This window comes from Pezoporus flaviventris, unplaced genomic scaffold, assembly GCF_033815535.1.
Source record: "Pezoporus flaviventris isolate CSIRO_AGI_PZ_B2104156 unplaced genomic scaffold, CSIRO_AGI_Pfla_v1 ptg000002l, whole genome shotgun sequence".
Classification (NCBI taxonomy): Eukaryota; Metazoa; Chordata; class Aves; order Psittaciformes; family Psittacidae; genus Pezoporus; species Pezoporus flaviventris.
In genome coordinates this window covers 7,244,588-7,257,279 of record NW_026892550.1, presented here as the reverse complement: position 1 = coordinate 7,257,279, position 12,692 = coordinate 7,244,588, and positions in this window count along the sequence as shown.

Genomic DNA, 12,692 nt, shown 5'->3' with positions numbered 1-12,692 from the left:
AGAACCCACGGTAATCTGAAGCCTGTCTCTGCTGATGCTGTGCAGTGGGAAATGAGATAGGATTTGTTGCAGAAAGAACCGATGTGCTCTGTGCTGGTCACTACAGCTTGACAGCATCACCTTGAAGATGGTCTAGACTTGCTCTCCACTGGGCAGTCAATGGTGGTTTTCAAATAGCTGAGAAAAGCTGCAGTGAGGCAGGTTTTGTTAAGGATGCTGTTTACAGGAGTAGAAACTGAATGGAGCAGATAACCTCTCGGGGTTTGCTGGTCACCTAGTTCTTTCTTTTATTGTCATAACTCTGTTCATCTCAAGGTAATTATTGTGCAAGTCAGACCTGAAAATTAATATCAGTGAATTTCTTAAACCATATGTTCACCTGAACAACAACCTGTTCCACGTTTCTATAAAGCATCCGGTATTCTGGTTGACTGCAAGGAAAACAGTAAGTTCATAAGCACTTTCTCCCTTTCTCTGTATTTCTGAAATGCTTTTTTCTGCTGTTTGCTCACAAATTCTCTTGTGAAGTGTGAACTAACTCATGTTGAAAATCTTGATTGAGTCTTTGAAATATACTTAAACCTCAGAATTTTGGTGAATAGCTTCATTCTTTATCTTGTTTGCACTTATCTTTCCACATACAGGGCAGCTATTTCTCTTACAGAAACCGGTTATTCATTGATTGTATGGCATTTCTTTCTGGTCCATGACAAAACACAGTGACATTAATGCCAGAACCAAGAAAATAATTCAGATTTCATCCCATCAATAACTTTTCAAGAATGGTAACTGAGAAACCAGGTAACCAGGAAACCAGCTTTGGCATAAGAAGTGTGTCACCAAGAAAACCCGTGAATGCAAGACAGTCACGGTAACAGCAAGTGATTTACATCTGTGATTTTCAGTGTTGGAAACAACTTTTTAGTGCACTTTTCACTGTTTTGGGTTAACCAACCTCAACATCTTTTTGAAAGTCTCTTGCTAGTTGGGAATGTCCTCTTTTCACTTGTATTCATTATACACCCTCCAAGCTCCATGCCTTCTACTGGGCTTCCCGCAGATTCACACCCTTGTAGAAGAAAGGAGGAATGACCTGGGATCTCTGAAGAGTCTCCTAACAAAGGGCTGGCACAGCTTCTCATACTGCCCCTCTTATTCTGTGGAGTACAGTTCAGACCTTTTAAAATCTGAAGTTTTAAAGACTTTAAAAATCTCATACCTTGATCATGTTTTATCTCCATTTTCACAACACTGGTGCTATTATGTAGCCACAGTAGCACCAGCATAATTTTTGTAAGGCTGCACAGCTCTTGAGCTGTCTTTCTTCCAACACTGTGTTTTTTTTTATGTGGGGCATTTTTTGTTTCAAGCAAGATATTCATTATCACCATCACAAAAATATTTTCACCTGTCTTCATTTTAGATATCTCCCTCTTCATCTTTTCTAATGCCAGTGTCTACATGCCGGTCCAACTGTAAAGCTGAGAATATCCAAATATAAACCATTCTTGTATCACTCAAATTTTCTTCTTGGGAAACACAACAGAGAAAGCAGAAAGCTTATTTTTCTTCTGCCAGCACTTATATCAAAGAAACTCTCCTGGTGGCTCTATAAACAGCATTCCAGGGTGCCAGTTGAGGGAGAATAAACCCATTGAAGAAGGAATAAATAAATAAATAAATAGACTGTCCTCAGAAAGCTGGAGAATTTTTTGACCCAAATATTTCAGAAGATTTGTGATAATTTAGCTAACTCCTATTCTTCCTGTCATTATTGTACCCCTATGTTTTCAATGTGCTTAGGGGGGAGGGGGGGGGGGGGCGCTGGGGAGAAAGTATAATGCTGAACAGCAGTGAGAGATGAGCTTTTGAGGGTCTTCTACTAGGACCTTAAATTGAAAGTATCAGAGCACCCGATAAAATGGATCCCATTAACTTTTCATCCTATCATCTTTTCCAAAGGCTGTTCAGAAAAACATCCAGGTGGAAATCAAGGTTGGTTTGAAGGTGCAGCCATCACGAATTCCAATTTAAACATCATCTAAGGAACAAAAAATTTATTACTAGTTTCTGAGACTTATTTTTGATCTGCTTGCAGATATGAAAAGTCTATATTTATCTTGTGATGTTATTGATAAAGTTACTTGTTATAACAAATGCACACAACCTTTATTAATAAATTATAGTCCATACAGAAAATTACTGCAAATAAGTAATATAAGAAATGATGAATCTATTTCTGCAGCTAGGTTTAGCATAACAGTGTGCGCAAAGGAAAAAAAGGAAAAATCTAAAGGTAAAAAAATTAAAGGACCAATTAGAATTTCAAAATAAATTCACTGAATTTCATCTTCTTAGAAGCACATTGTTCCCTCAATCAACAGCTAACGTATAGACAGACCACTGTTACTGTAAGTTATTCTGGATATGGGTAGAACTGCACACAAAAAAAATTATAAGAGAAACATGAAGTAGAGCTAGGTTTTGAGCCCATCAACTCCTAATGATTCCCTCAAGCCAAGCATTCACTCCAGAAGTTGCACAAAGGCTGGGGACAGCAAATAGGCAGACACAAATTCTGCTGTGATAAGTGACTCTCAGACACATGAGATTTTTCTACTAAAATGTAATGGAGAATTTTAGAAAAAGACAGATATAAAGATTTAGGTGCAGGATTTAGAAAAAAAAATCAGTACTAACACTCTAGAGATTTTGGGCATAAATAATACCAAGGTTTAGCAGAAGTGTTTAACATAAAATGCCCAAACAATTGTTAAAAAAAAACCAAAGTAGAATGGTGAGTTTTTTTTTTCTCATAAAATACTATTGACACCTGACAAATAAAGGAGAAATAAAGAATAGAGATACCACAGTAAAACTGAATAGTGAGAAGAATCTTTACTTGATGTTTCTATGAAGTTTGAAATACAAGACATTGCACTTCTGTGGATCTGATCATTGTGATTCTTGGCTGTCAGTAAGAGGAGCAAATGGATGCTTAATTGTGCAATCTGATGAAGTACAAAGGTTACCTGGTTAGAGCAAAGCTGCTTGCTGTTGAGAACACTTGTTAACAATGTGCTGTGTTTGAGAAATCTAAAACCATCAGGTATTATATTTTTGCCTATTTTCATAACTTTAGTTATTATTTTGATCATCTGCCATTTAGTAAAAATGGAAATAACACACTGCCGGCCCAATCCAGCAGTCCAAATATCACCCAACCAAATCAGGGACAGAACTAACAGTTGCTGTGGATTTTTCTGGTGCTTATCTCACTCGTTTCTTCCGCATTTTGAGTTGCTGCAAAAGAGCTACTGATGATTTAAACACAGATGCCTAAGTGTGGCTTCCTTCTGCATCTGAATGTTAGAGAGGAAAATGTTCACTCGTGCAAAGTTAAAATGGGTTTTATCCATGGATAGATAATTTTAAATCCGAGGGTACTTATTTTATACATGCAGTCATTCGTCTGTAAGCATCTGCCTGTATCTTGCAAGTGCAACTCAGATGGAAAATATAAAGAAAGTGTCTCCCACATTGCTGGAATTTTAACTCCTCACAAATCCCTACCCCAGTGTAACTTCAGCATCTGACTTCTTGCCAGCTCCAACCCTAGCAAAATAAAGTTTTACAGTCTACAGAATTTGACACCAGGCTCTCATGTCATCTCCTCAGCATCTCTTCAGTCTGAAAGCCCAGCATGTTAATCGAGAAGGTAGCTTTCATGCAAACAAGTTCCTTTAAGGACCTGAAAGCAGGCATTTGCTCTTTCCTGTCATGATCTAGCACAGTCTCTTTTTTTGCCTGTTATCATCAATTCTTCTTCGTGAGAGTAAATGGTGTAATGCTACTTGAAGCTGCATAAACAAACAGAAAATAGGGAGCTATTCTACAGTGCATCTCATAAAGCCTCATCTGGAAAAGGCGTATAATATATTACTTCTTTAACGATTCAGTAGAGACCAATGAAGAGTGATATCACTCCTATCAAGTACTATACTGTGGATTTTCTTTCTCAAAGATAACAATAAATTTTGCTGGTGTTTATAGCTACTGAATGTTATTGGCCATTTGAAATTGGACTCACAAAACCCCCCACCAAACTTTCCTGAGGCTTGGTGATACCAGAGCCATATGCAAAATTAGTTCTGTAACATGCCATGGAGGAAACTTGTGGGATAGTAACTGGTATTCTAAAAATAATTTCTTCCATTCCTTGACATTCATTGACACTCTTCTTTATCAATTATGAACTGGTATTGACTTCCAATATCACAAACTGGAAGAATACATTATCAGCCTGAATACATTCCCCCAGAAGAGTCTCAGTCAGATGAAGAGAAACAGAGATATCAAGAGGAGATAACTGTAATTCAAGCAGAACATTTTTGTGAAGTTTGAGTATCAAGCTACATATCAGCACAATATGGTAATACTGTGTCCCCAGAATACAGCCTCAGACTTGTCCAAAAGCAGTGAAGGAGCTCAGTCCCATCATGGACACTTCTGTGTGTGCTCTTGTGAGACCTCACCTGGAGTATTGTGTGCAGTTCTGGTGTCCTCAACATAAAAAGGACATGGAACTGTTGGAACAAGTCCAGAGAAGGCCACGAGGATGGTCAGGGGACTGGAGCACCTCCCTTATGAAGAGAGGCTGAGGAAGTTGGGGCTGTTCAGCCTGGAGAAGAGAAGGCTGCATGGAGACCTCATAGCAGCCTTCCAGTATCTGAAGGGGGCCTATAGGGATGCTGGGGAGGGACTCTTCATTAGGAACTGTAGTGATAGGACAAGGGGTAACAGGCTCAAATTTAAACAGGGGAAGTTCAGGTTAGATATAAAGAAGAAGTTCTTTACTGTGAGGGTGGTGAGGCACTGGAACAAGTTGCCCAAGGAAGTTGTGAAGGCTTCATTCCTGTCAGTGTTCAAGGCCAGGCTGGATGGAGTTTTGGGTGCCATGGTTTAGTGTGAGGTGTCTTGATCAGCTTTCATGAGGTTTGCTGAAGATCCTTATAATAAATTGCTGTCCTGGTACTGTTTAGGTCCTGCATATGTATGAGACTACATATAGTATTAAGTTTCATCAGAACTCACAAATACTTCACTGTACTGTGTAAAGGTAATGTGAAACACTCAAACATCTGGAAATGAGCTACTGAAGAGTCATTTGTGAACTGTGGAAAAACAGTAATCCATTTCATATGCAGGCTGTGTAACCTGCTGTTCTAGCAATCTCTTCCCATTTGTCTATTTCTGATACCATTGGTAAAACAGAGCATTTTATATACACATATATTTCAAAATAAACTGAGTGTTTTAAACTACCAGGTTTTCTTTCTATCCTCAAGAAAATAGTCATTTTTGACCCATGACAAGTTTCAGTGCTCTCTTCTTTTGCCATGTTATAGATCCAGCACAGAGACGTCAGTGTTTATTTTCATGTTTCTGGTGATAAAATATTGTGACAGGAGCATACAAATTACCACATTGAAGCACAGAGTAGCTCACTTGTGTTATTCATCTCTGACACAGGTCAGCATCAGATTTAGGGAGGTACTCGAAAACCAGCGATGTACAAATCTAGAAGTAATTTTCTGGCTGCTGTCAGATGAATATTTCTTATGCGTGTTGCTTATCTATATGACTTGGCAGCATCTTTCAACTCATGTAAACTTTTCATCTTTTTTTAAATCCTAGTTGTGTTCTTAACCTCAAAGATATTGGGCAGCAATTTTTCAGAGGAGCAATGGCCAAGTAATTGCTACACCATCATGTAAAAGCAATAGCAGACAAACTATACCGCTTTATGGCAGATGTTGAATGCAGAGCATGGCAGTTAACATGATTGCTTTTTATTTCATTTCTGTTCATCTTAGGCTCTGATATTTCCACGCAGGAAGCTGTGTCAGAAGGCTGTCAGCACTGCTGATTATATTATTCTTATTTATGTGGAAGATTCTCCTGTCAGCCACTTATTACCATCGTTATCCTCAAGATGTAACAGTGACTTGTCGTCTTTCCAGTCATTGTGTATGATTTTGGGTGGAAATGAGTGAGTCCATTTCAAAGCAGTCGTCATCATTCTGATCTATCAAGAGAGTCAGGAGCTGCCAACCTTCTGAATATAAGGGTATCCCTGGGTCAGCAGATGTACAAATATTTCAGTAGCTGTCACTGCATTGCACTGCTTTGCTCATTTCTCAGTGGAGCTCTGCCCTTAGCGAAACAGGCTGAATATTCAAACTCTGCAAACACTGCAATACATCACAGCGACCAACAGGATTGTAAACTGCACTTTTTACAGGACCTGCTGGAACATGATTGCAACAGTTGTGTTGTGAGTAAAATTTGTCATGTGGATGCACATATTGGCCAGTCTGGCTTCTGAGGCTTGGAAATCGTGACTGTAGAAACTCTGGTTGTACTTGTTAATAGCCTGGAAAGCTATTGAAATTATCTGGCTAGCAATTCCCAGGCTAATTTGGTGTGTGTACAGACACACAAACATGCACACACAACACACATAATGAATATGAATTATTATAATAACCCTTGCTTACGCATATAGTTTGTCTGTGTGTGTAAACTGCAGATTTAACTTGATTCCCACCTCTACAACTGATTCTTCCTATTCCTAATAATATAAAAATTCTCTGTGTAGGCAGAATAAAACTGAAACTCCTGTAAAACTTTGTAAGATTTCCAGAATTATTCTATAAAAGTACAAACTGGAAACCTTTCATGATGTTGTCTTAAAAAAGGCAAACCAGAAAGTGGGTGAGAGTAACAAATAAACCCTTATTTCATCCTAAACAGAGATTGTGTCTGTAAGCTGAGATAAATTTCCCAATTTTTTTGTTGAAACAAATACATTTCTGCCACAAAATTTTGGTTCTAATTTATTGATATCAAAACCCCATCATTTCAAAGGAGAAGGAAAGATATTTTTGTATTAAAACCCCATAATTTCCAAGAAGTATGTTTTCACTTGAGGGGCTGAAACCTACTGAAACTAAAAAAGGGTTTAACAGGGACTTCTGACTATGAAGCGAAGCATTTGTCCCTAACAGCATTGGATTTAAGACTAATTTGCATTTTCAGGTGCTAATTTTCTGAATCATCTCACCCTCATTTCTGCACATTCTAGTCATAGGCAGATGATAATTGTAATTACATACTTGGAAAGGAAACTTGAAATCGTGGTGAAAATGCAGGAATTATGCGTTAAACCCTTTTACTGCTGACCACTTAATACAGGGTGCAAAAAATTGTCCTTACATTTTCCTAGAACAGAGTTGTCTAAAAACTTATCCAAGCTCTTCAGAAGAGATGAGCACATTGCTTCTCCTGGCTCTGTGTACACTTATATGTTTGTCCAGTATTTTCTGAAATATTTCTCTCTCCTCATTTTTGCCATTTCACATGGTAACTATTTAGTCCCATTAGCTTTGCTTCCATAATTGAAATTCCATGGATTAGGTGAAGGTCTCACAAGAAATCACAGAATCATAGAATAGTTAGGGTTGGAAAGGACCTCAAGATTATCCAGTTCCAACCCCCCTGTCATGGGCAGGGACACCTCACACTAAACCATGCCACCCAAGGATTTGTCCAACCTGACCTTGAACACCACCAGGGATGGAGCATTCACAACTTCCCCAGACAACCCATTCCAGTGCCTCATCACCCTCACAGTAAAGAATTTCCTCCTTATATCCAATCTAAAGTTCCCCTGTTTAAGTTTTAACCTGTTACCCCTTGTCCTATCACTACAGTCTCTAATGAAGAGTCCCTCCCCAGCATCCCTATAGGCCCCCTTCAGATACTGGAAGGCTGCTATGAGGTCTCCACGCAGCCTTCTCTTCTCCAGGCTGAACAGCCCCAACTTTCTCAGCCTATTATTTTGTAATCTTAAACTAGCTGGCTGGGCCATCCCCGACCTCCTAAGGACAGGTCTGTGGTTGTATTTTGCCACTCTTACATTTGTCACACACCCTTTCTGCTCTTGGTATTTCCCCAACATGGTCTGGTCAATATCTGTGTATACCTTTCAGCCCACAGGCCCTTTTGCAAACCATATATCCATTCTCCACATTCATGACACCAGCATTTCCAAGTAAAGAATTGAATTAGAAAAGACAAAAATGGCTCCAAAAGTCTTCTCTTACACAGACTAGGAGGGGGGGTTTTCCAACAGAAAGACTAAACAGGGTGCAAAATCAGGCCCAGGCAATTGTGTGCAATCATTTAGATTTAAATTTTTTTGAAATTTAAAGTCATACCCTAAAACTTTGGTCTAAATTGAGCCAGTCACATTCCAATCTCGCCTCAGGAGAGCATGCACTGAAAAGGAGCTAAATGAGAGAAGCTTTTCCAACGACATTTCAATCTAAACAAAGTGAGGAAGCACTGGAAATTGAAAAGACGGGCTGTTGTTTCTGAAACTAATTGTAAAAACCCACCGCGTTATACACTTTGAGCTCTGCATCAGCGTCTGTGCAACTGAGAGCTGACAAGAACAAGAAATGATCTCTGAACCTGCAGGTGAGCCTTATGAGATTCAGCCCTCATTAATAATCTCTTTCAGTATCATCTAACTTGCAGTTTTTTCTTAGCTATATCTGTGACTTAGTCACAAGTCATTGTATTTCATACAAAATCCTTTTGCTACTACCTCTAAACTATGCCCTGCCTTCTGCAAATTCTCATCAGTGCAAAGATGTAGGGTTTAGATTCCCATTAAAGTTCGACAGCACTTCCAGTTAAATTTACTGCCACAAAGATGAACATTTACATTTGAGTCACCAGACCCACTATTAACAGCAACAGCTTGAAATCCAACTGAGTTGGTATTAAATAGTTCCAAACGTTTGCTTGGAAAATTGGAGCTGTAAACACATCGTGCTCCCCTCTGGTCTCCAGGTTTAGCTCGTAAAACAGCAGCATCATGAATCCTCCTCTGCAGAAGCGAAGAGCAGCAAAGGACAGATGACTGGAGTCTGAAGCATCTTTGAACCCATGCTAGGTGTCACTGAATTTCTCTGACTTCCTGCTACCAGCAATTTCAACTGTAGTAGAATGCAGAGGTCACTTTGTCACAAAGCTGAAGAACTAACAGACAGAAAGAGCATTTTGTTAGTCTAAAGTACTGGTGTGGACATCTCTCAGCAGTAATGATGACTCAGTGTAGCAGCTGCAGCGCGTAACAAAGGGAAGCTACACCACAGATCAGGTCATTCTTCAAGATGAGTTTTGAGGATGGATTACAGATTCAATAAAAGTGATGTGGAAGATGGTGAGAGGTAAGATTTAGGTAAAATATGGCTTTATGAATTAAAGAAAAAATAAGACATTTACAAAGGCATAATACCCTTTGCTACATTTCTCTTTATGAAGGTTCACCTTAATATCATCTCTTCTCAGGTCCACTAAACACCATTCAAAACCCGCTCATGTCAATAGACATTTTGTCAAGGACTTTGTAAGTGCTTGGATTTAACTGACTTCATTTGCTGTACACTGTTTCATCAATGACCTTCTACCAACGCTCCTTCCACTCTTAGAAGAGCAGAGGACTTTTGCTCACTCTCTTAGTCACTCGCATACTTCATCAGGGATGGGTGGCCTAAAAATAATCCTTTTTGGTATAACAAATTGTCTGTTTCATACATGAATATGCTGAAAAATTAGCTTTCATTTGGTAGTGACTTTAGTTTGTGCTACTATATGTTTTGCACTCTTATTTTCTGAAATTAGAATAATTTTGTCATATAAGGCCCACAATACACAGTGCAGGGGTACCTTGTTGCTGCCCTTAAGTAATCAAATATCCCTTGCCACCCTGTGTCACTTGCCTCAATGACACATCCCAAGGTACCAGCGATGAATGTGTAAAAGGAAAAGCAGATAATAATTCTCCTTTACAATAACCTATGAGGTTATTTTATACTATGCAAAGCTTTTCTGAGATGAAGAGTTATACAGTTTAATCTCCTTTACATATATATTCAGGGAACTGCAAGACACCAGTCTGGAATTTAATACCTCTACTTTCTTTCACACTGCATTTTTTTTTATGGTGAACTTTTTAGTATTCATGGGCATATCTGCACCTTGTGTCTTGTTCTTTCTGTTCCAGCTGGGGACCTGTTGTAATGACATGTCAAATATATATGTGTATGTGATGTATAGAAGAAAATGATTTCTTTTCCACACTTAGCTCTTCAAAAACAGGGCAGAGATACATTTGTCCATGTGTTTGAATCCAAACTTTTCACATATTTAACTCAGCCATTATAACCAGTACTAAACCTCTCTTCTTTTCAAACCCAGATTTTAAAAGCAGCCATATATATGATGATCTTAATACAAAATAAAGAAGGCATTTGTGCCTACTTTACATTCAGGTAAAACCTTGGGAAATAATTTTATTCTTTAAAAAATAGAGTAAACAATCATTGTTACTCATTAAAATAGATGTCATTGCAAAGGGGTTAGGTTATTCCAGAATGTAACTCCTCCCTGGTTATTAGTTGTTCACAACCACTATGTACTTCCTCAAATCTTGGGTCATCAGGGTTGTCTTACTAAGAACTGTAAGAGGAAAGCATGTTGATTTTTCCTCTGAGGACATAAAAATCTGACAGGCATGAGAAGACTTACTCCAAAAATGAATTTTCAACCAAAAGGAACTTTTTCAAGGTTAAACCCTGTGTGACAAGCAGAAGCTGTTCTGTGTTTAGGAAGACAAAGATTTTTTGTATTCTAATCTTTTTCATCTAATGCCACTGATCCTACCAAACTTCCATTGAAATGCAGGAAAACAGATCAGATCCATCAAAAGTTTTCCATATGATGTTAAGAGGAGTTCTTCCATATGGGTAGGACTCATTATTAGAAGTGATACAGTGGGTTGTTGTCAGCTAATCCTCAATCCACAATGCCTTCTGTTTTCATAATTTTTTCTTTTGTTCCTTAAGAAACTGTCGTTGTTTTACACTTTATGTTAGGCAGAATGCATTGGTCTAAAAAATCTGGAATATCTTTAGTAATTTTTTTGAGCAGATTGTTGTGAAACAAGTTAAGAAACTCAGCTCCTCACTTACAGGAATATGGGATTTTGCTGTTAAATGTTTTCATCTAGCAATGTTTATTTTATTCTTCAGAGATATGTGTTCTTTTTTGTCTTAGATGAAATATGTGATAAATCCACTGAGTCTGAGAAATGGAAATTATTTTACTCAGTAGTTTTGAAAGGATAACTTTTCCCATAACAAATTGTAATGCTTATTTATTTTCTACTGTTTATTTTTTTTAATAGATACAACATGCTTTGCAGAGTACTTGAACTGAAGCAGTGTCATGCAGGTATGGGGAGCTGGAGTTCCAATGTTTTTTCAAGGAACTACAAAGTTGTGACAAACTTTTACAAATTTGTGAATTTAAATCAATTTTCTCTTGGCCTTCAACATTTTCTGGTTTGTTTTTGGTATGAGTTTTTGTTGTTGTTGTTGCTACTGGTTTTTGGAGGCTTTGTTCTGATGGTAAATTGCTTAAAGCATTCCTGTTTGATGGAGGTTTTGATGGATTTATGCTTTGTTTTTATAAACGAAAATTGGAATATTAAATTAAAACAAATATCACTTAAGAAATCTTAATGACATCTATTCAGATAAGATACTAAAAGCAAATTATTAATTTGCATTGTAGAAGAACTGTGTTAGATACTTTTTGTAGGTATCCAGATTCTCTTCGGAACTTACCAGATCTTACCTTATATTTAGATCATCGTACCTGGCAGTGGTATATAATCTGAGGAGCAAATATGCATAGAAAAAGGTTTCACTCACCCTAGATTCATGATTCCTTTCCAACCCTATCTATTCTATGATTCTAAGTGTGAAGCATCCCTGCCCTTGGCAAGCGGCTTGAAACTAGATGATCGTAAGGTCCTTTCCAACACAAACCATTCTATGATTCTATAATTCCATGTTTCTGAGACTCTTCAGGTGTTAGCTCAATGGCCAGCTCATAACTGGAAAGCTCGAGTTTGAAATTTTGCATGAAAAGGTGTGAGGTTGCTCATTCAAAACAATCACGGTGATTTTCTTCTTATTAAAGTCTGGGAGAGTCATGGTGCCTGCTTTGGATCTCAGCAGGAATTCTGGTGTCTTCTGCAAGACAGAGATGACTGACAGGGTGACAGGAGGAGAAGATGACAGAAATAACATCAACACCTGAATTTGTCTGAAATTAATTGATCTGCATCAAATGTCCCATCTTGGGTAAGTTATCAAATTCCAATGAAACAATGTTTTATCTTGGATTTCTTTTTTTTCTTTCAAACCAGCTGTAATAAGGAACAATAAAGAATAATTCTGCAAATGCCGGGGTACAGTGAAAAAAGCAGAAACACAGCAGAGAAATAGAAATTTTGAAGAGGAAAACAGGAGGCTGCCATAGAGGATGGTAATTCATGCCTTCAGTTGATGTGAGCATGGGTCATGATGGTATTTTCCCTTCACACTGATATATATGCATATAAATACATGCATTTATACTTAAGACATGTATAGCTGCATGTATATGTATATGAAAACATTCAGATGTAACTTTGAAGCTCCAGTACTTCTCTTCCACCTTCCCTTCCATTCAATCAAAAATTAGAATGATCAAAAGAATTAGATGTTTCT